Source organism: Schistocerca nitens, chromosome 5 (genome assembly GCF_023898315.1).
Source record: "Schistocerca nitens isolate TAMUIC-IGC-003100 chromosome 5, iqSchNite1.1, whole genome shotgun sequence".
Lineage (NCBI taxonomy): Eukaryota > Metazoa > Arthropoda > Insecta > Orthoptera > Acrididae > Schistocerca > Schistocerca nitens.
The window spans coordinates 443,616,708-443,625,386 of NC_064618.1; the positions used below are offsets into that span (position 1 = coordinate 443,616,708).

General features: G+C 37.0%; 1 protein-coding gene across 2 annotated transcripts in view; it reads right to left on the reverse strand.

Moving 5' to 3' along the window:
* The window catches only part of LOC126259824 (uncharacterized), a 52,861-nt gene extending 50,270 nt beyond the window's left edge, over nucleotides 1–2,591 (reverse strand). Inside the window, exon 1 of one of the 2 annotated variants that reach the window (XM_049956867.1) lies at nucleotides 2,407–2,591. The gene's annotated coding sequence lies outside the window, so the exon portion shown is untranslated. The remainder of the gene's footprint in view (nucleotides 1–2,406) is intronic. The other variant, XM_049956866.1, reaches the window with a different exon arrangement.
* Between the last annotated feature and the right edge of the window lie 6,088 nt (nucleotides 2,592–8,679).

Below are 8,679 nucleotides of genomic sequence, written 5' to 3' on the forward strand. Positions count from 1 at the left end.
AGCCAACCATATCAGATTAAAAAACAAATTAAATGTTAGGATAGGAAATGCTCTTGAGTGGAATGCAGGAGACGTTAGTGTGTGGGTAGATATACTAGACACTTATTGTACTCAGGACTTCAATAGTGCAATATCCAATGGAGTACAGGATAAGTAGCAGGAATGACATACAAATCAGTGAGCATATTGTGTAAATTGCATGGATGATGAAATACAGCTTTGGGGGATGAAGACATCATTTTTAAGTACAACACCCCTCATCTCAAGGCATGCTGAGCAGCAGTTCCCACGTTTTGCCCACCCCTTTCCCCTCCTTATCACTTTCCACTCCATTCCCATGCTAAACTGACACATTCCTTCCACCTCATCATTTCCTCTCTCTTATAGAGAAGCTATTATAAAACAATGATTACCTTTTTAATACAATTTCTCTCAAATTTATTCTATCCTATCTAAAACAGCAGTAAAGTAACACAACAGTAAATCTGTAGGCACTTTTCTTTTAGCATTACTATATATCTACATTAAAGCTATGAAAAATTTGCTTTCGGTTACATCAGCTTCATCTGAATCCAAATTACTTTTAATACTAAGATGAAAGATTTTATTACACAATTTTATTCCCTCAGTTACAGAATTTTATCCAAAATATTGTGTCATTAGACTGTTACCAGAAGTGGCTGAAAACCCTTTGTCATGAAATCTTACCTGAGGACTGACTGGGAACAGTACAATTTGAGCAATAGTGGATTTAATATGAAGGTCTCACAGCAAGTGTTTAGCAGGATTATGTATATAGGTCTCCACTGTTTTAATTTACACAAATGATTTGTCCAGTTTTATGTTAGAATGTTTATAAATAGTTCCCTTAGCTCCTAAAAGAATTTGGAGAGATCAATGCAGCACACTGAAGAATATTTCAAATAGTTTAATATGTGGTTAAAAAGTGAATAAATTACATATCGATCAAGGCAAAGCCACTGATAGTTTCTTCAGTTTACGTAACAGTAATCATTTGTGTGTTTACCACATCAGAATTCATATGCACATAATTTTAACATAGATTAACAGTAGTTGTCACCTTTGTAAAAAGATTGTGTGGAAACCTAGTTATCAGTAACATTTGATCAGCTCTTGTTATACGTTTTTCTAAAAAGCCATTTAACAAATACAGTGCTGTTACACGCAAGTTTCCCTGGAGCAAAAGAATGTTTGTTTCGCAATGAAGTTTATCATATACACCACCAGGGTAAAAAGCGACGAATCTTGGAAACTGACTTCCGAGAAACTGTTTAACTCATTCATACGTACAAACAGTTGATTCATGAAAACAAAAAACAGCAGCTAAAACAACTATTCGTTTGCCAGCATGACACACACCACAGGCAGGTGATCAACATATCTGCTACTATGCACAAACTAGTGTGTGGCAGAGTAGTTATAGCTACTCACAAGTGCAATTAGTTCGTATCGTACAAAGAGAAGCATGCAACTGCTTCAAGAAACGGAAGAATTTAAGTCATGCCAGTAACACGATTAATTCTCGATGTTGCTTTTAACATAAGTTGTTAATACTATACATTAATATATAAATATATATAAATACACTATTGCAACCATACAATGTGTAATAATGAGAATTTTAGCTGTTATGAGATACTGTATCTGCCTCATTATATGTGTACCTTGTATGTAGATGGACATAAAACAATGACATCCACTGTATAAGAACATTTAAAGACTGATAAATAAATAAGCAATGTAAATTCAGACGTTAATTGTGGGCTGTTTGTTAAGGGTACAATAAAAAACTAACAAGCTCTTGACATGCAAAGAATTTCTGTGTATTACAGAATTGACAATTACAACTGTAGTGGGTTACAGTATTCTTAATAAAGTACTAATAACTTCTGCAATTAGATCTCTATATACCACCTCGTTTATTTCGATTACGTCACTTATTCGGCATCAAACAGTTTTCGTTAGTCAGGCCTGCAAGGTTTTGCATTGCAGCTGCCAATTTTTTTTTTTTTAGTGATAAAACACAGGAAACACGTTTTTCAATAAATTTTATTTGTGTGTTGCCTTCATTCCGATAACACTATTACAATAAGATAAACATTTAAGAACAATTTAAGAGATGTGGCAATTACTACAACATTTATGCAAATGCCTGAGGTTTAATTCTGAAATCAGCATTATCATTACAGAATGGAACGTTTCAGTACGTTGTGACCGACAGCAAATATTTACGGCCTTGGAGTCTGCAAAATAAGTAAAGGAAATGAAAGGACTATTCGACATCTTAATATTTTTTTCTTCCTTCTACACAGCTACCTTGTATAGCATTGCGATGGGCATTATTAAGACAGGTTCATGCTACAAGCGATTCTGAATTTATTTTACCTCAATTATTGGTATAGCGGTATTCCTCGAAGGTTGCTACGAACTAAAAAGACCTAAATTATCTCATTCTCAGTAGATACGAGGGTGGCACAGGACATCCGCTGATATATGCATAAAAAAAGGCGGGGCGGAAAGTTTAAGTTACACGTCGCGCCTTAGTGCATTGACATAAGCACTCCACAGATGAATACGCATGCGCATATGGAAATCGACGACTTCACTGTACAAACTAGCAGCTTGAACATTTATCATGTCTCACAAACTGTAACGCCCACAGCTCTGATCGCGGAAGCAATTGTGTACATTTATTACCGAGAGTATAATAATTGTCGAACGACGTGCATATTCATATCTATATTTATTTATCGTTGTTGATTATGTACATATTGTGGGTTTTATTGGGTACGTAAACATAAAGATAAAATACATTCAGCTACATACACAAATGACAAGTATACATAATATATAACACAATATACAATATTAATAATTGGACAGAGAAATAAATGGAATAAAAATAAACGACATAATACCGACATACATCTTCCCATGTGTTGTAAGAAAAGGAAGCATGTTTAAGGATGCAGTGTGAACTATTATTCCATGGTATTTCTGAAATAGCCTTGAATTTTACAGAAACTCTTTGTAATATGTTTTTGTTGCGGAACAGTATGTCTCCCGGGAATAAACTGTTCGTTAATGAAACCGATTTGGTCGAACTTCTACAACAGGTCATGGGCCCAGGCCACGTCTAGTTGAACGAAACGTAGTTTTAGGAGAAGACTGATCAAATCCAGTGAGTCTTGGTGGAAGAAATTATTGTTGATACCAGTCGTTCGTACGGTAACGGGAACCGTCTATAACAACATAGCTAAAAATGGCGATTATAAAGTGAATCTTGACGAACATTAATGGCCTGATGATTGGACAAAGTGTATTTGTATTTGTGTCTATTTCGCTTCGTTCACACGTACTCGAGGGCATACTTTCACATTTGTATGTTATGTATTTTGTGGTGAAATCTGTGCAGTGTAAGCCTAGGTTGTCTCAGGATGAATAAACTACTACCACAACTATCACCACTAGCGGTACTATTAACACGTGTGGTATTGCCATGGGATCCGACAAAGATACAAAAGGCACCATGGACAGAATGGCCACAGCATGACGCGAAAGCAGCACGCCTGAGTGCAACTGAGCTAATTTAACCGGTTGCCGAACTTAACAATAATAATAATAGCTTTATTCAACATCTAATGGTTCACTGCACATGTACAGAAACAGTAATGATTACTGTTGTTTGTACAATACACAAGACACATTCCTCTGAATATGTCATTCATTTGCAACAAAATTACAATAAGATTGTTAAAAGAAAAGAAAAAATTCCTTGACGTCTATATTTATGTGCTGCTCCATGACTCTGCTGTCAATATCTTTATTCTTGGCTTGTGTGTAACTTCTGTGTATTTTCTTACAGTAAATGTGGTTTTTTTTTCGTATCCAGGATGTAATTACAAAGCTAATAAAATGTTTTCTTGCCTTTAAATAATATTTTTCATCAGGTTATGGGCCCAGTACACGTGTAAAGGCAAACAACACAGTTTAATTAAAACAATATTTGAAATGAGCGTATGTCTGTAAAGAAACATGACTGCTAGCGGCGATTATAAGGTCAGCATTGATAAGCTTGAAGGACCTGACGACTGGGCCAAATGGAAATGGCATATTTCTATGGTGCTACGTTCATATGGACTAGAAGATGTTATTAACGGTACACGTGAACGTGTAGAGTTGCCGCAAGATGCGACAAGTGAACAAAAAGAAGCGTATGTGGAATGGCTCAAGGACGACGCAAAGGCAGCAAGTCTTATAGCAAGTGCGCTAAGTAAACCTGTTGCAGAACTCGTCTTAACGTGGAAGAATGCTAAAGAAATCTGGGACAAATTACGCGCCCGATTTGAACGTAGCAGTACTCAGCGTTTGAATATGTTGATTGAAACATTTTTCCGTGTTAAACGTGATGAATCGGAAGATATTAGTGCACATGTGGCCAAACTGCAAAAGTTATTTGTGGACCTGAACGATGAATTATCAAAACATGAAGAAAATACGCTATCTGAAAGAATCTTAAATGGTCGAATTTTGTCTACACTGGGAAAAGGCTACGACAATTTTAAGCATCTCTGGGATACGATACCGACAGAAAAGCACAGCTTGAATTTATTGATTGAAAAACTCTGTACTATTGAACTGCGTGAACAAGACGTTAATGGAAGTGCAGCTTTTGTCGTTTCTAAAACAAGAAAACGGCAAACAAGTAATCAGCAAGTAAAGATGACGAAGTCACAATTAAAACAGAACTTTCCGTGTAATAAATGCAAACAATTAGGTCACTGGGCAGCAGAGTGTCCACAGAACACTCGTGACAGCAATAAAAGAAAAGAGAAGAAGCGAGACAGTGAACACGCTGCATTTACTTCATACGCTATGGGTGTGTGTACCAGTATTCACAGTGACCCAAATAAATGGTATTGCGACAGTGGCGCTACAAATCATATCACTCCCAACAAACAGTATTTTGTTTCGTATAGTGAATTTGATGTTCCTCAAGTAATTTCATTGGGAAAACAAGATGTGAAAATGTGTGCGTACGGTCAAGGAACAGTTTACATCCAAATCCGACGAAACAATAAATGGTACAATGCTAGAATGGACAATGTTTTATACGTCCCTGATGCAAGTGCTAATCTGTTCTCTGTGAGAGCCATTGCCTGCAGAGGCTACAGTACTAATTTTAGTTATAATAATGTCTGTGTTCGAAAACAAGTCAGTGGCAATATTGTTATGACAGGTTATGTGAAAAATGGACTTTATGTGTTGAACATGCGTGTTGTTAGAAATGCAAAAATGAATCGTAGGATCCGAAACATTGCAAGTGTACCATGAAAGGTTTGGTCATCAGAATAAACAACATGTGAAGAATATTTTAAAATGAATGAACATTAATGTGGAAGATGCCAAGAGTGAATTTTGTGACGGCTGTGCGGTTGGAAAGATGCATAGGCTGCCATTCAAAACACGAACAATACGCGCTACCAGTACTGGTGAATTAATCCACGCGGATGTAAATGGACCAATGAGAACGAAATATTTTGGCGGCAAGCATTATTATGTGTGTTTCAAAGACGATTTTAGTAAATTTCGTCGAATTTTCTTTTTAAGACACAAAAGTGAAGTGTGTACTGTGCTTAAGCAGTTTTTAAATGAAGCACGAACTAATGGACACGTTGTCAAACAATTTAGATGTGATGGTGGCAAAGAATTTAACAATAAGAATGTCAGTGAACTGCTTGCAGACAGGGGAATAGAGCTACTGATCCCTCCTCCTTACACTCCTGAACAAAATGGTGTGGCTGAACGGGAAAATAGGACCATTGTTGAAGCTGCCTGGTCAATGCTAAATCCGAGTAAATTACCTAAAGGGTTGTGGGCAGAGGCATGTAACACAGCAGTCTACCTAATAAATCGTACTGGAAAATCTTCAGTTGAAAATAAAACCCCTTATGAACTATGGTTTAATCGACCAGTAGGACGACTTGATCATCTCAGAATTTTTGGTACAGGCTGCTATGTTCACATTAACAAACAATTCCGTTCCAAGTTTGATGATAAGGCAGTTTTTGGACGACTTGTTGGATATGTTAATGACAAAGATGGGTTCAGAGTTTGGATTCCATCTAAAAGAAAAGTGGTGTTGAGTCACAATGTAAAATTTAAGCCAGAAATTGTTTGTGATTTACATAGTGATCATGTTGAATTTGAAGTCCCTCGGGAAGAATTTAATGATCCGAATTCATCTAAAGATGACCAATGTAAATCTCCTAGGCTGTACACTTCTGGAGGAAGCCAAACTCAAGAAAAAATTGGCACTCTCGATTCTAGAGAAAGTCAAGAGTCGAGTGAATCTGAAGAAAATAAAGAATTAACAGAATTTCTAAAAGCAGAAGCTGCTGAATCTTCTAATGAAGAGAAACAGAAGAATAAAAGACAACGAAGAAAACCAACCTGGATGGAAAGTGGTGAATTTTGTATGGCAACAAAAGTTGATTCACTTGGATACAAAGATCCAAACTGTTTTTCAGAAATATTGCAGTCAAACGAGAAGGAAGAATGGATGCAAGCTATTAGTGAAGAACTTCAATCACTTAAGGAAAACAATACCTCGGTGCTGGTTGACCGTCCGAAGAATGCCAAAGTATTGCAAAACCGCTGGATCTACGGCGAAAGGTCGCAGTCAATGGAGGTACTCGCTTTAAAGCCAGATTGGTTGCAAAAGGCTGTATTCAGAAAGCAGGAATTGATTATGACGATGCCTTTAGCCCTGTGGCACGTTATGACACTATACGAACTCTGTTGGCTGTAGCTGCTTCAAAGAAAATGCTGCTAGAACAATTCGATGTAAAGACAGCTTTTTGAATGGAATACTTGAAGATGAAGTATATATGGAACAACCAGAAGGTTTCGAAGATGGTACAGGCCGAGTATGTTTCTTAAAAAAAGGTCTTTATGGGTTGAAGCAAGCGCCACGTTGCTGGAACAAACGTTTTGTTGAGTTCATGAAGAAAGCTGGTTTTTCAAACAGTGATGCAGACCCATGCCTATTTTATCGTAGACAAAATGGAAATAGTCTTTATGTGGCAATCTACGTTGATGATGGCCTGACTGTCGGCAGTAACAAGAAAGAAATTGCTGTGTTTATGGATGTTTTACAACATGAATTCGAAATAACAACTGGCAGTCTTGACAATTTTCTTGGCATAAAAACAAAGCAATATGAAGATGGAGCAATAATGATAAGTCAAGAGAAATACACAGAAGAAATTGTGCAAAGATTTCGAATGGCAGAATGCAATACAATCTCAACTCCTATTCGACGTGAGGACAATAATCAAAACGAAGAAGTTTCGTCATCTGTACCCTACCGTGAAGCAATTGGTTGTCTCATGTACCTTTCAACAGTAACTCGTCCAGACATCACTTTTGCAGTCAATAAAGCTGCTCTTGCTATGGAGAAACCAACCACTGAAGACTGGAATAGAGTAAAGCGCATTTTCCGGTATTTGAAAGGGACCTTAAATTTTGGAATTGTATATAATAAAAAAGAAGAGTTAAAGATTTACGCTGATGCAGATTTCGCAGGTGATAACCGGACAAGGCGCTCAACAACTGGAATTCTTGCAAAGTACTCAGGTGGTGCAGTGTCATGGACAAGTCAGTTGCAGAAAGTAGTGGCCACATCCACAACCGAGGCGGAAATAATTGCAGCTAGTGAAGGAGCAAAAGAGTTAGTTTGGTTACGTCGTCTGCTATCAGAATTAGTGGAAATGTCGGGGCAGCCTCCAGTTCTTTACATTGACAATGCTAATGCATTGAAGTTGGCAAAAAATCCAGAATATCATCGACGTTCTAAACATATAGAGGTCCAACATTTCTATGTTCGTGAAAGATATCTGAACGGTGAGATTTTCTTGGAACACATTGATGGACACAATCAGTTGGCAGATATTTTGACGAAACCTCTTGAACGAGTTCGATTTAATTTTCTATGTTCAGAAATTGGCATGCAAGAGACAAAGCAATAATTTCATGATTTTTTCTTTTGGAGGAAGTGTTAAAAGAAAAAAAAATTCCTTGACGTCTATATTTATGTGCTGCTCCATGACTCTGCTGTCAATATCTTTATTCTTGGCTTGTGTGTAACTTCTGTGTATTTTCTTACAGTAAATGTGTTTTTTTCGTATCCAGGGTGTAATTACAAAGCTAATAAAATGTTTTCTTGCCTTTAAATAATATTTTTCATCAAAGATGTTTACTGATTTCTATTTAAATAATTTCACAAAGCATTTATTGTTCTTCACATATGTATGGTACTCTTCTAATGTGTAGAAAGGGTGTTTTACTAAAAATTTCTTAAGCTGATGTTTCAGTTTAACTGTAGGAAGAGCCATGACTGCACTAGGCAGTGCATTAGCTAATTTTATACCTGTGTACTGAGGCACCTTTTCGTAAAGTGCTGTTCCGTGGCTACTGATGTAAAATCTTTCTGGGTCATTCCATGTCAAGTGTACCAGTTTAGAAGATGATCCCAGCTCGACCATCTTCAATTTTGATGAAAATTGTACAGGATGTACCTGAGGGCCCTACATGAACTTAAGCAAAGTTTCAGGCTCACCTGTAACTTGGTTGAAGTGCTAGAGCCAGTTTCGTGAA